The 18,971-nt window shown below is 40.3% G+C and overlaps 2 non-coding genes and 1 pseudogene across 2 annotated transcripts; 1 reads left to right on the forward strand and 2 right to left on the reverse strand.

Moving 5' to 3' along the window:
* LOC120861582 overlaps positions 1 to 18,971 on the forward strand; it is a 57,730-nt pseudogene that overhangs the window by 32,369 nt on the left and 6,390 nt on the right.
* Positions 12,708 to 12,779, reverse strand: TRNAW-CCA. The gene has a single exon. It is a non-coding gene; the product is annotated as a tRNA-Trp (tRNA).
* LOC120862310 lies at positions 17,655 to 17,761 on the reverse strand. The gene has a single exon (XR_005720738.1). It is a non-coding gene; the product is annotated as a U6 spliceosomal RNA (small nuclear RNA).

The following is an 18,971-nucleotide window of genomic DNA, read 5'->3' on the forward strand; positions in this document are numbered from 1 at the left end:
ACAGAGGATGAGATGGCTGGATGTCATCACTGACTCGATGGACGTGAGTCTGAGTGAAATCCGGGAGCTGGTGATGGACAGGGAGGCCTGGCGTGCTGCAGTTCGTGGGGTTGCAAAGGGTCAAACACGACTGAGCAACTAAAGTGAAGTGAAGTGAAGGTATTACCACACCTATGAGAATGACCACAATCTGAAACACTGACACCACCAAATACTGGCAAGGGTGTGGAGTAACTGGAACTCATACACATTTCTGGTAGGAATTCAAAAATAGTGCAATCATTTTAGAAGATGGTTTGTCAGTGTTTCACATAAGTAAACATACTCATATCATAATATCCAGCAATGATACTCCTTGGTATTTATCCAAAAGAGGTGAAAACTCATAGCCCACAAAAACTTGCACACAGATGTTATAACTGTTTGAAATAACCTTATTCATCATTGCTTAAACTTGGAAACAACCAAGGTGTCCTTCAGTAGGCGTATGGACAGATAAACTATGGCACATCCAGGCAATGGAATATTATTCAGTACTAAGAAGAAATGAGCTATCAAACTGTGAAAGGACACAAGAGAACCTTAAATGTGTATTAGCAAGTGAAAATGTGCATTACTAAGTGAAAGCCTGGGAAGACTACATACTGTGTGATTCCAACTCTACAACAATCTGGAAATGGCAAAACTGTGGTGACAGATCAGTGATCGCTGGGAGAGAGGACATAAAAGATCCCAGGAATTTTAGGGTAGTTAAAATACTCTGTATGATATTATAATGATGAGTACATGGCATTACACATTTGCCCAAGCCCCTAGAATATACAATTTCCAGAATGAACCCTAAAGACTTTGGGTGATTATGTGCCAATATAGATTCATCCCTTGATAAAAGATGAAACATTTGGTTGAATGATGTTGGTAGTGGGGAAGGCTATGCATGTGTAGGTGCAGAGGGTATGAGGGAAATCTCTGTACCTTCCTCTTAATTATGGTGTGAACCTAAAACAGCTCAAAAAAAAAAAAAATCAAGTCTGGGGCTTCCCTGGTGGGCCGGTAGTTAAGAATTTGCTACTAATGCAGGGAACACGGCTTCAATCCCCGGTCCAGGAGGATCCCACATGCTGCAAGGGAGTTAAGCCCACGCACCCCAACTACTGAGCCTGTCAGCTGCAACCACTGAAGCCTGTGTGCCTTACAGCCTATGCTCTACAGCAAGAGAGGCCACTGCAATGAGAAGCTAACAAACCACAGTGAAGAGTAGCCTCCATTCACGCAACCAGAGAAAGCCCACAAGTAGCAACGAAGACCCAACACAGCCATACATAAATTAATTAAATAAAATTTAATAAACACAAACATTGAAAAGATAAAGTCTTTTAAAAAGTCTTCAGAGAGGCCCAGTCATAGAGGCTCACAACTCGCAAAAACTCCCACACTTTTGTGAGGTTTACGTCTAAGAGTTTTACCAGGTCTTTACAGTAAACAGTGGAGAAATCTCTCTCAGTGCTTCCAGCAGAAAACTAGAAAAGAAACCCTTTTGAAATGTGCTAGAGCATTCTGTTCTTCTTAGCAAGACCTGTACTCTAGAGAAACTATTCTATCAAAGCCCAACTTCCTAGGGTTCTATCAGAGCCTAAACTCACTGGAGAAAGGGAAATACCCAACTTTAGCCCCTACCAGCCCTTCTGTCCTACTGAAGGACAGAATGGTGGGGAATAAAATTGAGAAGAACTGATGAAATTCACTGTCCAGGACACAGGTCATCAAAAGACTGAAGCCTAATCATAGGATTAATGAACATTTTCCCCCTCCCCAGACTTTACCACCATATTACTAAAGGCATATTTACTGCAGTTCCTTTATACACTACATGATGATCACCTTTCAACCAAAAAGTACAAGGCATGCTAGAGGGCAAGAAAAATACAATTTGAAGAGATGAAACAAGCATCAGATCCAGAGCCAGAGATGACAGGAATGCTGGAATCATCAGACCAGGATCATAGTTTTACTATGATCAACATGCTAAGGCTTTATGGGAAAAGTAAACGACATGTAAGAACACATGTACGACTTAAAAGCAGAGAGATAAGAAATCTTAAAACTCGTTGAAACAAGATGTTAAAGACCGAAAATTCTGTAACAGAAATGAAGAATGCCTTTTGATGTCACTAGTGGACTGAACATGGCTGAGGAAAGAATCTCTAAGCTTGAGGATATGATGTTAAAAACTTCCAAAAGAGAGAAGGGAAAAAAAAAGGCTGAAAAAAACAGTGCAGAGTATCCAAAAATAGGCATAACTACCAAAGGTGTTACAAACACATAATGCAAATCTTGGAAGGAGAAGAGACACAGGAAAAGAGAAATATATAAAGCCATAAGGGCTCAGAATTTCCCCAAATTAACATTAGACATGAAAGCATCGATCTAGGAATCTCAGAGAACACTAAGCAGAATAAATGAAAAATAAACACAGAAACAAACAAAAAACCACACCTGGGTATATCATATTCAAATTTAAAAAAACTAAGCATAAAGAAAAATTCTTAAAAGAAACAGTTATGTATAGAGGAGCAAAGATAACAATTACATCCAACTTCTTTACAGAAACCATATAAGCAAGAAGAGAAAAGGGTGAAATATTTAAAATGTTAATAGAAAAAACTTCCAACTTAGAATTCTGTACTCTGTGAAGTTATCCTTCAAAAGTGAAGGAGAAATAAAGACTTTCTCAGAAAAACAAAAACTGAGGGAATTTGTTGCCAGTAGACCTGCCTTGCAAGAAAATGTTCAGAAGTGTTTTAGAGAAGGAAATTGATTTTTATTAAAAACTCAGATTTACAAAAAGAAAGAAAGAGCACCAGATAATAAATGAAAGTAAAATAAAAACATCTATTTTTCTTATTATTAGTTTATATAACAGTTCATTCAAAATAATAATAGCAATAATATGTTGGATTATAAATGTTTATAAATATATAAGCATATATATACAAGCATGCATATGTTTGTGAGTATTCATTATGAAAAAAGCTCAATTTTTTTTTTTTAAGTGTTAGTTGCTTAGTCACATCTCACTCTTTGCAACCCCATGGACTATAGCCCGCCAGGCTCCTCTGTCCTTGGAATTTTCCAGGCAAGAATACTGGAGTGGACAGCCATTCCCCTTCTCCAGGGGACTGAACCCAGGTCTCCTTCATTGCAGGAAGATTCTTTACTGTCCGAGCCACCAAGGGAAGCCCGTACATAGGTTTCAGTTCAGTTCAGTTGCTCAGTTGTGTCCGACTCTTTGCGACCCCATGAATCGCAGCACGCCAGGCCTCCCTCTCCATCACCAACTCCCGCAGTTCACCCAAACTCACGTCCACCCAGTCGGTGATGCTATCTAGCCATCTCATCCTCTGTTGTCCCCTTCTCCTTCTGCCCCCAATCCCTCCCAGCATCAGAGTCTTTTCCAATGAGTCAACTCTTCGCATGAGGTGGCCAAAGTATTGGAGTTTCAGCTTCAGCATCAGTCCTTCCAATGAACACCCAGGACTGATCTCCTTTAGAATGGACTTGTTGGATCTCCTTGCAGTCCAAGGGACTCTCAAGAGTCTTCTCCAACACCACAGTTCAAAAGCATCAGTTCTTTGGCACTAGCTTTCTTCACAGTCTAACTCTCACATCCATACATGACTACTGGAAAAACCATAGCCTTAACTAGACAGACCTTTGATGCTAAAGTTGAATGACACCAGTGATATAAGGAATAGAAGGGAGGAATTAAGAATATTCTGTTATTATACATATCAAAAAGCCAGAAGAATAGTAAAAAGCACCCAAATAATCCAAGAGAAAACATGTAAGCAAGAACAAGGAAATAAACAATCAGATAGAACAAGTTGAAAACAAACATAAGATGGTAAGCGTAAACCCACTGGTGTTAGTTTTAACACATGGTTGCAAATTCTCTGATGTCCACTCCATTGAATGTTGGAGTCTGTCTCTCCTCCCTTGAATCTGGGTAGGCTTATAAACACTTTCATCAAGGTGACTTCTGAGGCTAGGTCATAAAATGTCACACAACTTCGGCCTTGATCCCTGAAAACACTCACTTTTGAAACCCTGAACCAGTATGTAAAAAGTTTAACTACCTTGAAGCTGATGTACTAAATCTGTGGCTTAAACATAAAATAGAATGCTATTTAGTAATATAAACCACTGATGAACCACTGATAAACAAAAAAAATATGATTGAAACTTAAAAATATTTTGCCAAGTGGAAAAAGCCTCACACAAGACTAAGTACTGCATGACTCTGTTATAGGGAAAACTAATTATGATAGAAAAAAATGAGAACTATGGTTGACTCTGGTGGGTGGGAGTTGGCAGAGATTGACTGGGAAGGGCAAGAAACCACTTCCTGAGCCTGAAGGTACTGTTCAAAAGAGCTTTGGGTATTACAAGTTTATGAATTATCAAAATCAGCATATATACTTAAGATAAATTAAGATTTGTTCTGTCCATTTTATAGCAAAACAAAAGGCTGCAAACAAATACTGAACCCTCCTTAATGTTACGCATACTGAAATATTTATGAGGGAAAAAAACTGATATCTGCAATTTGCAATGCAATAAAGAAAAGATGCATTCATGGATGGATAGAGGGAGAAACAGATGAACAGATACATGAAAAAGCAAATTTAGTTAAATGTTAGAAGTAGACTCTAGGTGGAGGGTGTACAAGTGTTTACTGTCAATTTTATCAACTATACTATAATTTGAAAATTTTCACGTTAAAATATTGGAAAATTCTCCCCACCCCAAAAAGAAGAGAATTTTTTTTTTTTTTTAGAAAAAGGGGAAGGGGACTGGCAGGAAGGGAATGGGTTATTAGGGAGCTGCTCCTTCTCCTTAGAAGACTGTTACTTCTGCAGAAGAAACTGCTTCTATAAAAACTGATTATACAAAGATCCCAGTAGAATGGAGCTCTACAGGATATCTATATTAAGGGGGTTTCAAATCCTTCCAGAATAGGTCGGAAATGCCCAGGTTCCTGAAGTTGTAGGAGATTTCCTTGCCTGAATTTGCCATGGCTCCTTCATGGCTGGTGGCCTATTTGGGTTTGAGCTAGGGATTCCCAAATGCAGCAAGCATTGCTTCCAAAGGTGCTCAGACTGAGAGATCTGTTGAGAGGGCAAGGTCTCCAGATGGACATCTCAAAGGATCCATTATTCTAGTACAAAGAATATTGCCTATATGGCCCAAAAAGGGATACAAGGTGGGGAAAAGTCCCCTGTGCTATCAACTCCAGGAAGGAATCCAATTTATCGTGCTCACCATTTTATCTCCAGCATTTTAGTGCAGTGTCCAGCACAAAGTAAAAACATATTAATTAATAAATTAAATGATGTTCTATCCTATTGAAAACCTTGGAGTAAATTTCAAAATAAATGACACACATTTCAACTGTCCTCTTTACCCAGCATCAGTGGAAACAACTTTCAGCAAGAAGTATAAAGTATAGAATTGATAAAGTATAGAATTGTGTATCTTTGTTAAAATGGTTAATATGTTTTCCCAGTGAGAGAACAAACAAAATGACAGTTACTACTGTTATTCTATTTACTAAGCAGGTACTATAAAGCTAGGGGATATGTTAAGCACCTTACCTTGTTACCAATACTTGCAATAATCCTAAAAGGTAACTGTGGGATGAGAAACCAGTGTTTAGCTAATTTACCAAACAATATACTACGAGTAAGACCCAAAGCATTCGAATGTATGCTGCCTGACTCCGAAGTTTATTTACAACACATCACAGTGTAAGGTATACATGCTGTACACTGAATAACACATAAATAAATGTAGATTATCATCTAGTTAGGTTGCTTTTCACCATGTGCATATATGGAGAATCTTCTCTTGGCAAACACCTACCGTAGAACATGGGTGTGTGTGTGTGTGTGTGTGTGTGCGCGCGCAGTGACTGCCTAAACAATTAAAAGAAGGAAGGAAGCATATCCTCCCTGGCCTTTGGCCTCTCCCTTCCTCACCCTCTAGTAAATATAAATCTGTCCAAACCAAAAAGCTTTTCCTAACTCTAGTAGAAATAGTTGCTCCAGCATTATTATTCTCCACCCAACACAGTTTTTTTGAAGTATCTTTTCTCATGAAAGGATGCTCCTGGAGGGTTGTTGTTTCCTCATGCCCTCAATGGACACTCTAGAGCTCTGTTCCTCTCTCCAGTGAAGATCTGTTTGAACACTGAACAAGAATATCACACATATGAGGACACAGGAACCATCAACCTGGGGAAGAAACTCATACTGCAGAGAATCAAGACATACTTAAATTTTGTCTTCAGTGAAATCCACCACTCCTGGTCAGGGGTCACAAAGAGTCAAACACAACTGAGTGACTAACACACACACACAACAGAGAAAATACTGTACGAAAGAAGGAATTGAAAACAGAAGAAATGAATGCATAAAGCAGTAAACAAAAAGCTGATAATGTTATTAAATCTAACTAACAATAATCTAAGCAGAGGCAAATAAGAAAAGGATACTTACAATTGGTTCTTATAGTCAAAGTCTGTTTATATAAAGTCCCAAGACAGGCAAACTAAAATTATACTGTTTTGGAACACATACATACTTATTAAAACTGTAAACAATGAGAAATTTTTAAAAATACTTTTTATTGGAGTATAGTTGATTCACAATGTTGTGTTAGTTTCAGGTGTACAGCGAAATGAATCAGTTATATATATACATATACCTACTTTTTTTAGATTCTTTTTCCATATAGGCCATTACAGAGTATTGAGTAACGTTCTCTGTGCTATACAGTAGGTCCTTACTAGTTATCTATTTTGTATATTGTAGTGTCTATATATGCTTCAACAGTATATGAACCGTGAAATTCCAGATGTTCAAGCTGGGTTTAGAAAAGGCAGAGGAACCAGAGATCAAATTGCCAACATCCATTGGGTCATCAAAAAAGCAAGAGGGTTCCAGAAGAACATCTACTTCTGCCTTATTGACTATGCCAAACCTTTGACTGTGTGGATCACAACAAACTGTGGAAAATTCTTAAAGAGATGGGAATACCAGATCACCTGACCTGCCTCTTGAGAAATCTGTATGCAGGTCAAGAAGCAACAGTTAGAACTGGACATGGAAAAACAGACTGGTTCCAAATCAGGAAAGGAGTACATCAAGGCTGTATACTGTCAACCTGCTTATTTAACTTATTATGCAGAGTATATCTTGAGAAATGATGGGCTGAAAGAAGCACAAGCTGGAATCAAGATTGCTGGGAGAAATATCAATAACCTCAGATATGCAGATGACACCACCCTTATGGCAGAAAGTGAAGAGGAACTAAAGAGCCTCTTGATGAAGGTGAAAGAGGAGAGTGAAAATGTTGGCTTAAAACTCAACATTCAGAAAACTAAAGATCATGGCATCTGGTCCCACCACTTCATGGCAAATAGATGGGGAAACAATGGAAACAGGGACACACTTTATTGGGGGGCTCCAAAATCACTGCAGATGATGACTGCAGCCATGATATTAAAAGACACTTGCTTCTTGGAAGAAAATTTATGACCAACCTAGACAGCATATTTAAAAGTAGAGACATTACTATGCTAACAAAGGTCTGTCTTGTCAAAGCTATGGTTTTTCCTGTGGTCATGTATGGATGTGAGAGTTGGACTATAAAGAAAGCTGAGCTCTAAAGAATTGATGCTTTTGAACTGTGGTGTTGGAGAAGACTTTTGAGAGTCCATTGGACTGCAAGGAGATCCAACCAGTCCATTCTAAAGGAGATCAGTCCTGGGTGTTCATTGGAAGGACTGATGCTGAAGCTGAAACTCCAATACTTTGGCCACCTCATGAGAAGAATTGACTCATTGGAAAAGACCCTGATGCTGGGAGGGATTGGGGGCAGAAGGAGAAGGGGACGACAGAGGATGAGATGGCTGGATGGCATAACTGACTCGATGGACAGGAGTTTGAGTAAGCTCTAGGTGTTGGTGATGGACAGGGAAGCCTGGTGTGCTGTAGTTCATGAGATCACAAAGAGCTAAACAGGACTGAGTGACTGAACTGACTCACGGAGTGTGTATATATCAATCCCAATCTTCCAGTTTATCCCTCCTCACCCTTACATCCTGGTAACAATAAGTTTGTTTTCTGCATTTGTTTTGTTTTCTGCATTTGTAACTCTAAGAGATGTTTTTGTCACTAAAACTTAGATAGTGACTAACTCTGATGATGAAGTAGGGGGATTTGATTTGGGAGGGTTGTGAATGGTTTCTGGAACCCTGGTTTAATTCAATATCTTGAATTAGCTCATTGTTCTCAGAAGTGAATCTCTTTTGGAATTTGGGTATCAAGATGGATATTGACATTGTAATTATTATTTTAACTGTACATATAAATCTTTTGCACTATTCTGAATTATTATTTATCTCATGTTAAAAATACTAATTTTAGAGAATTTAAGTTCTAGTTAATATGAAGATGGAAACTGGGACAGTATAAAATTAGTGCATTCTAAATTCCTATATTATTTAAGAAGAAACTAGAAATACGGATGAAGTTTTGCTTTGTTCAAAACAGGTAGGTTTTCTTACAGAACATTGTTTTTAAAATATCTTTTACATAAAAAATATTTTAATGTTTTCTAATTTTAAAAATAATATTATCTTATAAGCACTGTACAATAAAGCTCAAGTAGGATATATAGCTTTTTCAATGCTTTAAAATCTTATGAGATTTTACATTTGTAAAATTAGCTTATTTTGCATATTTCATAATATAATTTATATTATATTTTGGAAACTTTATTTCCCCCAAAAGAGATTAAATCTTTAAGGGCTGAGTATTCATTATGAATAAAGTTTAATATTTTGAAAAAATAGGTGAGTTGAAGTGTAGTGGCTAAGTTATGTCCAACTCTGCAACCTCATGGACTGTAGCCCACTAGACTCCTCTGTCCATGGAATTCTTCTGGCAAGAATACTGGAGTGGGTAGCCATTCCCTTCTCCAGTGGATCTTCTCAAGCCAGGGGTCGAACTAAGGTCTCCTGCACTGCAGGCAGTTTCTTCAGACTCTAAGTTAAACTTTTATAGTCTCCTGCTAAGGGACGGGAGTCAGAATACCTCAGCTTTCTGTGTGATCATAGGGAAGTTACTTTAACTCTCTGGATGCTAGTTTTTCACATGTGGAAAGTAAAAGATGATCTCCAGAAAGCTTCCAGTAATGTATTTCTAAAGCGTTTAGTTGTTTCCAAAAGTTTACTGTTATAAAAGAGGCTGCCAGTAACATCTTTGTGCAAATAACCTTTTACTTTTGTTTAGTTCAAATTAATTCCTCAGTATAAATCCCCAGGAACAGGATTAGTAGATATAAATATGTTTAAAGCTTTGGATACAACAGACCAGATACATTCTCTAAGTTGCTTTCTTAAGGCATTATACCACTCATCAGTTAAGTTCAGTTCAGTTCAGTCCCTCAGTCGTGTCCAACTCTTTGAGACCTCATGAATTGCAGCACGCCAGGCCTCCCTGTCCATCACCAACTCCCGGAGTTTAAACAAACCCATGTCCATCGAGTCGGTGATGCCATCCAGCCATCTCATCCTCTGTCATCCCCTTCTCCCCCTGCCCTCAATCCCTCCCAGCATTAGAGTCTTTTCCAATGAGTCAACTCTTCGCATGAGGTGGCCAAAGTAGTGGAGTTTCAGCTTTAGCATCAGTCTTTCCAATGAACACCCAGGGCTGATCTCCTTCAGAATGGACTGGTTGGATCTCCTTGCAGTCCAAGGGACTCTCAAGAGTCTTCTCCAACACCACACTTCAAAAGCATCAATTCTTCGGCGCTCAGCTTTCTTTATAGTCCAACTCTCACATCCATACATGACTACAGGAAAAACCATAGCCTTGACTAGACGGACCTTTGTTGGCAAAGTAATGTCTCTGCTTTTTAATATGCTGTCTAGGTTGCTCATAACTTTCCTTCCAAGCAGTAACTGTCTTTTAATTTCATGGCTGCAATCACCATCTGCAGTGATTTTGGAGCCCAAAAAAATAAAGTTTGACACTATTTCCACTGTTTCCCCATCTATTTCCCATGAAGTGATGGGACCAGATGCCATGACCTTAGTTTTCTGAATGTTTAGCTTTAAGCCAACTTTTTCACTCTCCTCTTTCACTTTCATCAAGAAACTCTTTACTTCCTCTTCACTTTCTGCCATAAGGGTGGTGTCATCTGCATATCTGAGGTGATTGATATTTCTCCTGGCAATTTTGATTCCAGCCTGTGCTTCCTCCAGCCCAGCGTTTCTCATGATGTACTCTGCATACAAGTTAAATAAGCAGGGTGACAATATACTGCCTTGACATACTCCTTTTCCTATTTGGAACCAGTCTGTTTGTTGTTCCACGTCCAGTTCTAACTGTTGCTTCCTGACCTGCATACAGATTTCTCAAGAGGCAGGTCAGGTGGCCTGGTATTCCCATCTCTTTCAGAATTTTCCACAGTTTATTGTGGCCCACACAGTCAAAGGCTTTGGCATAGTCAATAAAGCAGAAAGAGATATTTTTCTGGAAATCTCTTGCTTTTTCAATGATCCAGCAGATGTTGGCAATTTGATCTCTGGTTCCTCTGCCTTTTCTAAAACCAGCTTGAACATCTGGGAGTTCACAGTTCATGTACTGCTGAAGCCTGGCTTAGAGAATTTTGAGCATTACTTTACTAGCATGTGAGATGAATGCAATTGTGCGGTAGTTTGAGCATTCTTTGGCATTGCCTTTCTTTGGGATTGGAATGAAAACTGACCTTTTCCAGTCCTGTGGCCACTGCTGAGTTTTCCAAATTTGCTGGCATATTGAGTGCAGCACTTTTACAGCACCTTCTTTCAGGATTTGAAATAGCTCCACTGGAATTCCATCACCTCCACTAGCTTTGTTCATAGTGATGCTTTCTAAGGCCCACTTGACTTCACATTCCAGGATGTCTGGCTCATAGCAGTTGATAAATTGGCAGTAGTTAATAAAGGCTTTAAAAATGTTCTTAATCTTAAGTCTACCACTCTACCTCTAGGAATAGATCTCTAAGAGAAAGAAAAGACAGTTATGTTTATCAAACTAATATTTATTATTTTAAAAACATGAGAAAAAACAAAGGTCAAAAACAGAATACTGGATTTTATACATTTAACAGTGGAAGACTCTAACTATCAAAAATCAAGATTTAGAAGAGTATTTACTAACGTGGGGAAATGTTCACAGTATATATTTAGCAAAAAAGCAGACTTACAAATGCCATGCATATTATTATACAATTATATACTTACCTATCTATGTATGACATACATAGATATCTAAAATATATACACACATATAGACATAAAGTAAATGTGCTTTGTGTTACTGTTTGGTTTCTTATCATGTACATTCTAAATATATACCATATGTGCTAAATATATATAACATATATTTAAAATGTGTATCTGTGTGTTTAGCCACTCAGTTGTGTCTAACACTGAGACCCCATGGATTGTGGCCTGCCAGGCTTCTCTGACCATGAGATTTTCCAGGCAAGAAGACTGGAGTCAGTTGCCATTTCCTTCTTCAAGGGATCTTCCCAACCCAGGGATTGAACTTGCATCTCCTGTGTCTTCTGTAGTGCCATCAGGGAAGCTCATATTTAAAACATATGATTAAAACCAAATTATAATAATGTTATTAGGTAGAGAGTAATGTGATTTTAATTTACTGAATTTTAAAAATTTTATGTAAAGAACATATATTAGTTTTGTGACTTGAAGAAAAGAAAAAGCAGTAAGGAACTTCCGTGTTGGCCCAGTGGTTAAGAATCTGCCTTCTAATGCAGGGGATACAGGTTCGATTCCTGGTCGGGGAATTAAGATCCCACATGCTGCAGAGCAACCAAGCCCACATGCCGAAACAAAGACCCAATGTAGCCAAATACATAAGTAAGTATTTTTCAAAGCAGTAAAACGTAAAATAAAACCAAACAAGTCACTCCAGTTCATCTCATCATTCACAGTGAATGGTCTCCTTCATCCAGACTTTATTTTTTTTCATAAGAGTTTATTCAGGCACATGATCTTATGCTTTATGGCAAACCCATGGGTGTTGGCCATCTTACTTTTGGTTCCCAGGGCTTCTTGATAGATCTAAGGATAATTCCATTCTCCTTGCCAGTGACTGACTCAGAAGTGGCTAATTCTGACAAATGAGCCATCAGGTGAAGTCCAGAGTGTGAGTAGGGATCATTTGCTTGCCTCTGAGAGAAAGCCCAAGGAGGTTTCTCCTTCACTTTCTCTCACTGTGGTCTAGACCAACCACAGCCATCTTGCAGATCTTTGCAACTGCTGCCAAAGATCAGAAACCAGAGAGATGGAAATAACCTGGGTATCAGGTGGCAGCGCAGAGCTGCTGAAGCCAGTTTTACATCCAGGCTTGCTGTTATGTGGGCTAATACATTTTATTATTGCTTAAATCACTGTTTCATAACTTTCACTGTGTAACAGAATCTCTAGGGAGTTTGAGGTGAGGTGAAGTCGCTCAGTCGTGTCCGACTCTTTGTGACCCCATGGACTGTAACCTACTAGGCTCCTCCGTCCATGGGATTCTCCAGGCAAGAATACTGGAGTGGATTGCCATTTCCTTCTCCAGGGGATCTTCCCAACCCAGGGATCGAACCTGGGTCTCCCGCATTGGAGGCAGACGCTTTAACCTCTGAGCCACCAGGGAAGCCACATTAGGGAGTTTAGAAACTACCAATTTCCAGGTTATTCCAAGGTTAAGTCAAGGTCTTCAGGGGCAAACCCATCTGAGTCAGGGTTTTCTGTTCGTTACACCTGAAAGCATTTTGATGGATGAAGACACCTCTGCAGACACCTCCATTGCTATTTTCCTTAAACCTTCAAGTCAGGGATTTGCTTTGGGGTTTTCTCATATCAGTTCCTCCTGGGCTGAGCTTTTTGCCTCTAAAGTGCACCATGACCAACGTCTATTTCTTGCAGATCTACCAAACCCATCCAATGCCTGTTTCATGTTACTTTGCATATTTGTAACATGTTAAGGATCAAGGATGTGGATGAATCTACTCAGGCATTCCATAAAAGAGTTTATGTTTTAAAAAAATGTTTCATGAAGACTGGGCTTCCCAAGTGGCACTAGCAGTAAAGAACCTGCCTGCCAGTGCAGGAGACGTAAAAGACGCAGTTTTGATCCCTGGATGGGGCAGATCCCATGGCGGAGGGCATGGCAACCCACTCCAGTATTCTTGCCTGGAGAATCCCATGGAGAATCCCATGTGGCCCCCTGGTGGGCCACAGCCCATGGGGTCACAAAGAGTCAGGCACAACTAAAACAACTTAGCATGCACACACCTTTAACACAGTAGATATATGATATTTTACTAAATGTTGAGTTTAATTCAAGTGAATATGATATTTGAATATCTTATGTTTTTGGTTGGTACATTGTAGAAGGTATAGGATGCTAGAATCTTCATATATTCTATTTTTATAAATGGCCAGTAAGCTTCAAAAATACTTTTCATGAAAGTACATTCATAAAATCAGTCTTAGCAAGGAAACTGTTACAAATAGTGCTTGCTTAAAAGAATTCAACAAGGTCTTAAAGATGAAGTCTTTCAGAGAATCGATTCTCAATGCAAACCGTCAAAAGCACCATGTCTGAACAGTTGGTGGGTTCAATGGAGGGAGTATGTATCATGATATACATAGTGAAAAAAAAAATCAGAGAGCCAAAAATAAGAATGACAATTTTCAAACTGACCCACTACTCTACTTAAGCAGGCCCTAGAAAGCAAACTGATCTCAGGAGGGCCAACCCTGCACCTTTCAGGGACTAAGCCTTCATAGGGATGGCTGTACAATTAACACAAGCTGTGGGCTGCCGATGGGCTTCCCAGCTGGTGCAGAGGTAAAGAATCTGCCTGCCAGTGCAGAAGACGTGGGAGACGTGGGTTTGAATCCTGGGTTGGGAAGATCCCCTGGACTAGGAAGTGGCAACCCATTCCAGTATTCTCACCTGCAGAATTCCATGGACAGAGGAACCCGACAGGCTACAGTCCATGGGGTCGAAGCGTTGGACACAACTGAGCATGCACAACTGAGCGTGCAAGAATGCCTGTGGGCTGCCAATAAAACATGGTAAGCTTGCCCCACAAGGTGGCAGGACTCCCGCGGGAACCCAGTCGGACCCACCACGCTACTGATGGCTTTCATGCCATTAAACAGCAAGTAAGTTAATAATTGTAGTGGTTTATCTTAACACTCCCTGCTGCTTTTAGTGCTTAACTCAAATGTGATGTTCATCAGCTTTTGCTAGTAGCAAGAGGCAGAGCTTTATCAGAAAATGTAAAGATCACTTTGCGATTATTATTTCGCTCTAGGGCAGGGCTACCCTAAGTGCCCCCACACGGCTCCTGGTGGGATGTTATCTCCTGAAGGCTCTGGAAATGAGTACGACGGCATTTAGATTTCCGTCCATGCCTGCCCCACTCCATCCCCACACAGTCTTTTTTAAAAAATTAATACTGGGCTTACTTAAGCCACACAAAATGACAATTGATAAGATATGGAGTAAGCAGTGTTTTTGTTTCAGCGTAGCCTGGCTGACCTGGTCACTCTACTCCAGTCCCACCTGGCTCTTGCTGACCACAAAGCCGCTTACTTTCTTGTCATCTTAAGTCTCTTGCACAAACTCCTGTCATCTGGTGCCCTAAATGCTCAAGGCAGTCATACTGTCCTCCTCTGTGGACGTAGCATTTTACATACAGTGCAGAGTTTGAGGGAAACCATGGGTTAAGAACCCCAGCAGCTTGTGGAGGTTGGTAGTAAGCTGAGACTTTTAAAAAAGTGCCTGGTGGGAGACTCTATCATCATTTAAGAGAGATTGACAAAGCTTCCACTTAGAATGAATCAGTCTCATCACGAGTTGGTGGACAGAAGATCCAGCCAGCATCTTAGAGAGAGCAGTGACATCACTAAGCCATCACACCACAACCTGCTTCGGCAGGGAATGCACATTGGATTCTTAGATCAGACATCATCAGTATTCAAATATTTCTGATTGGAAGCTTCATAGAGGAGAACAGAAGAGAAAGAGAATGTCACTTCAGAAATTGTTATCTGCCACCCAGCCAACCCTTATACATCTTATCCTGTCCAGGCACACAAACTCCAAAGTTGGAGTGCTAGTTAGCTAATTCAAAGGAAAGAGGCTTTCCTAGATTCTGCTTAAATATCCAAAATCTTAACTTGCAATGATTTCCCCAGCATCCCACCTGAAAAACAGGTTATTTGCAAAAAAAAACCACCAAAACTGTAGCTATAAAATATGAAGATACTCAAAGAAATAATTACCAGTGTTTTCACTGATTGCTTTGTTCTTACACCGTCTTAAAAAGTTCCCAAATAATGTAAAGTTAACTATGACGTTTTTTTGAGCCCCAAATGAGTTTCTGAAGGTCAGGCTAAATCAGGCTGATAAAGCAAGGGGGTGGAGAGCATATTGTTATGGGCTCTACAACATATTTTTTAAATTTATTTATTTTAATCGGAGGCTAATTACTTTACAATATTGTGGTGGTTTTTGCCACACATTCATGAGTCAGCCATGAGTGTAAGAAGAGGTGGCAAGAATCCACAGAAGAACTGTACAAAAAAGATCTTCACGACCCAGATAATCACGATGGTGTGATCACTCACCTAGAGCCAGACATCCTGGAATGGGAAGTCAAGTGGGCCTTAGAAAGCATCACTATGAACAAAGCTAGTGGAGGTGATGGAATTCCAGCTGAGCTGTTTCAAATCCTGAAAGATGATGCTGTGAAAGTGCTACAATCAATATGCCAGCAAATTTGGAAAACTCAGCAGTGGCCACAGGACCAGAAAAGGTCAGTTTTCATTCCAATCCCAAAGAAAGGCAATGCCAAAGAATGCTCAAACTACTGCACAGTTGCACTCATCTCACATGCTAGTAAAGTAATGCTCAAAATTCTCCAAGCCAGGCTTCAGCAATATGTGAACCGTGAACTCCCAGATGTTCAAGCTGGTTTTAGAAAAGGCAGAGGAACCAGAGATCAAATTGCCAACATCCGCTGGATCATCGAAAAAGCAAGTGATTTCCAAAAAAAATCTCTTCCTGCTTTATTGACTATGCCAAAGCCTTTGACTGTGTGGATCACAAAAAACTGTGGAAAATTCTGAAAGAGATGGGAATACCAGGCCACCTGACCTGCCTCTTGAGAAATCTGTATGCAGGTCAGGAAGCAACAGTTAGGACTGGACATGGAACAACAGACTGGTTCCAAATAGGAAAAGGAGTACGTCAAGGCTGTATATTGTCACCCTGCTTATTTAACTTGTATGCAGAGTACATCATGAGAAACGCTGGACTGGAAGAAGCACAAGCTGGAATCAAGATTGCTGGGAGAAATAACAATAACCTCAGATATGCAGATGACACCACCTTTACAGCAGAAAGTGAAGAGGAACTAAAAAGCCTCTTGATGAAAGTGAAAGAGGAGAGTGAAAAAGTTGGTTTAAAGCTCAACATTCAGAAAACGAAGCTCATGGCATCCGGTCCCATCACTTCATGGGAAATAGATGGGGAAACAGTGGAAACAGTGTCAGACTTTATTTTTGGGGGCTCCAAAATCATTGCAGATGGTGACTGCAGCCATGAAATTAAAAGACGGTTACTCCTTGGAAGAAAAGTTATGACCAACCTAGATAGTATATTCAAAAGCAGAGATATTACTTTGCTGACTAAGGTCTGTCTAGTCAAGGCTATGGTTTTCCAGTGGTCATGTATGGATGTGAGAGTTGGACTGTGAAGAAGGCTGAGCCCCGAAGAATTGATGCTTTTGAAGTGTGGTGTTGGAGAAGACTCTTGAGAGTCCCTTGGACTGCAAGGAGATCCAACCAGTCCATTCTGAAGATCAGCCCTGGGATTTCTTTGAAAGGAATGATGCTAAAGTTGAAGCACCAGTACTTTGGCCACCTCATGCAAAGAGTTGACTCATTGGAAAAGACTTTGATGCTGGGAGGGATTGGGGGCAGGAGGAGAAGGGGACGACTGAGGATGAGATGGCTGGATGGCATCACGGACTCAATGGACGTGAATCTGAGTGAACTCCGGGAGTTGTGATGGACAGGGAGGCCTGGCGTGCTGCGATTCATGGGGTCACAAAGAGTTGGACACGACTGAGCGACTGAATTGAACTGAACATGAGTGTATATGTGTTCCTCATTCTGAAACCCCCTCCAACCTCCCTCCCCATCCCATCCCTCAGGGTCATTCCAGTGCATCAGCCCTGAGCATCCTGTCTCATATATCGAACCTGGACTGGTGATCTATTTCACATATGATAACATACATGTTTCAATGCTATTTTCTCAAATCATCCCACCCTCTCCCTCTCCCACAGAGTCCAAAAGTCTGTTCTTTACATCTATGTCTCTTTTGCTGTCTCACATATAGGGTCATTGTTATCATCTTTCTAAATTCCATATATATGCGTTAATATACTGTATTGGTGTTTTTCTTTCTGACTTACTTCACTCTGTATAATAGGCTCCAGTTTCATCCAAAAATATGGAACACTTCATAAATTTGCGTGTCATCCTTGTGCAGGGGCCATACTAATCTTCTCTGTATCGTTCCAATTTTAGTATATATGCTGCTGAAGCGAGCACTCTACAACATATTTTTGTAATACATCTTATTTTGGGTTGATCTTGATACCGACTGGAGTCTGAGGAGTTGTAAATTTCTCCACAAGCCTAGTGGAAGATGTTTCTAATGGGTCCTAAAATATTTACTGTGAGTTTCAGCACTTGAATCATCTTCTGGGATTAAAACCTAAACGCATTATTTCTTCCTAACTGTAGAGTTTTGTACAAATCAGTGAACCCGCCGAAGCTTCTATTTTCTCATCTATGAACTGGTGATAATATTAGTACCTGGCTCTTAGGCTTGTTATGAAAACTATGTTTTTATAAACTGCTTTGTAACCAGCCTTTGTACCGTCAAGTGGCTCAGACAGTAAAGCGTCTGCCTACAATGTGGGAAACCCAGGTTTGATCCTTGGGTCAGGAAGATCCCCTGGAGAAGGAAATGGCAACCCACTCCAGAACTCTTGCCTGGAGAATCCCATGGATGAAGGCGCCTGGTGGGCTATAGTCCATGGGGTCGCAAAGAGTCAGACACGACTGAGCGACTTCACTCACTTCACTTGTACCCAGCCTAGCACAGACTAAGTTCCTAATAATTTATTGATTAATATTGTTTCTGTTATTTCTATGAAATCAGTGGAGGTTATGAGGAGGTGCCATTGGTACTTGAGGGGAGGGCCATTTAGTAGCTACTTGACCAGAAATGAGACTTTGAATCTCCTTCCAACAGATGCAGCTTTATTTTATTTCTTTAGCAGAAGGGAACTTTTGTTTTTTTACATTTATTTTTATTTATTTATTTGACTGTGCCAGGTCTTAGTTGCAATACATGAACCCTTAGTTGCAGCATGCGGATCTAGTTCCCAAACCAGGGATGGACTCTGAGCCCCCTGCATTGAGACCACGGGGTCTTAGCCATTGGACCACCAAGAAGTGCCCAGATTCAGATTTAATGGCCTTGCCAGGCATCCACACCTGGCCATTTTGGAGGGCACTTGACCTTCACCAAGGTCACCTGGCAACCTAATGCCACAGTGCCAAAGCCTGTGTTAGGAGGAGACACTGAGTGAGCTGGCTGCCACATGGAACAGTGATGGGACCTCAAAGCCTCTCTCAGTGACTCTCACCCTGCCAACATAAGGGAAACAAATTGGTCCTTGGTGGCTGTGGCTCCCCCAGGTCCTTCCTCCTCACGGCCTTCGTGGTTGCTGAAACTGCGGAAAGCTCAGCC

This window comes from Oryx dammah, unplaced genomic scaffold (assembly GCF_014754425.2).
Source record: "Oryx dammah isolate SB20612 unplaced genomic scaffold, SCBI_Odam_1.1 HiC_scaffold_3, whole genome shotgun sequence".
NCBI lineage: Eukaryota > Metazoa > Chordata > Mammalia > Artiodactyla > Bovidae > Oryx > Oryx dammah.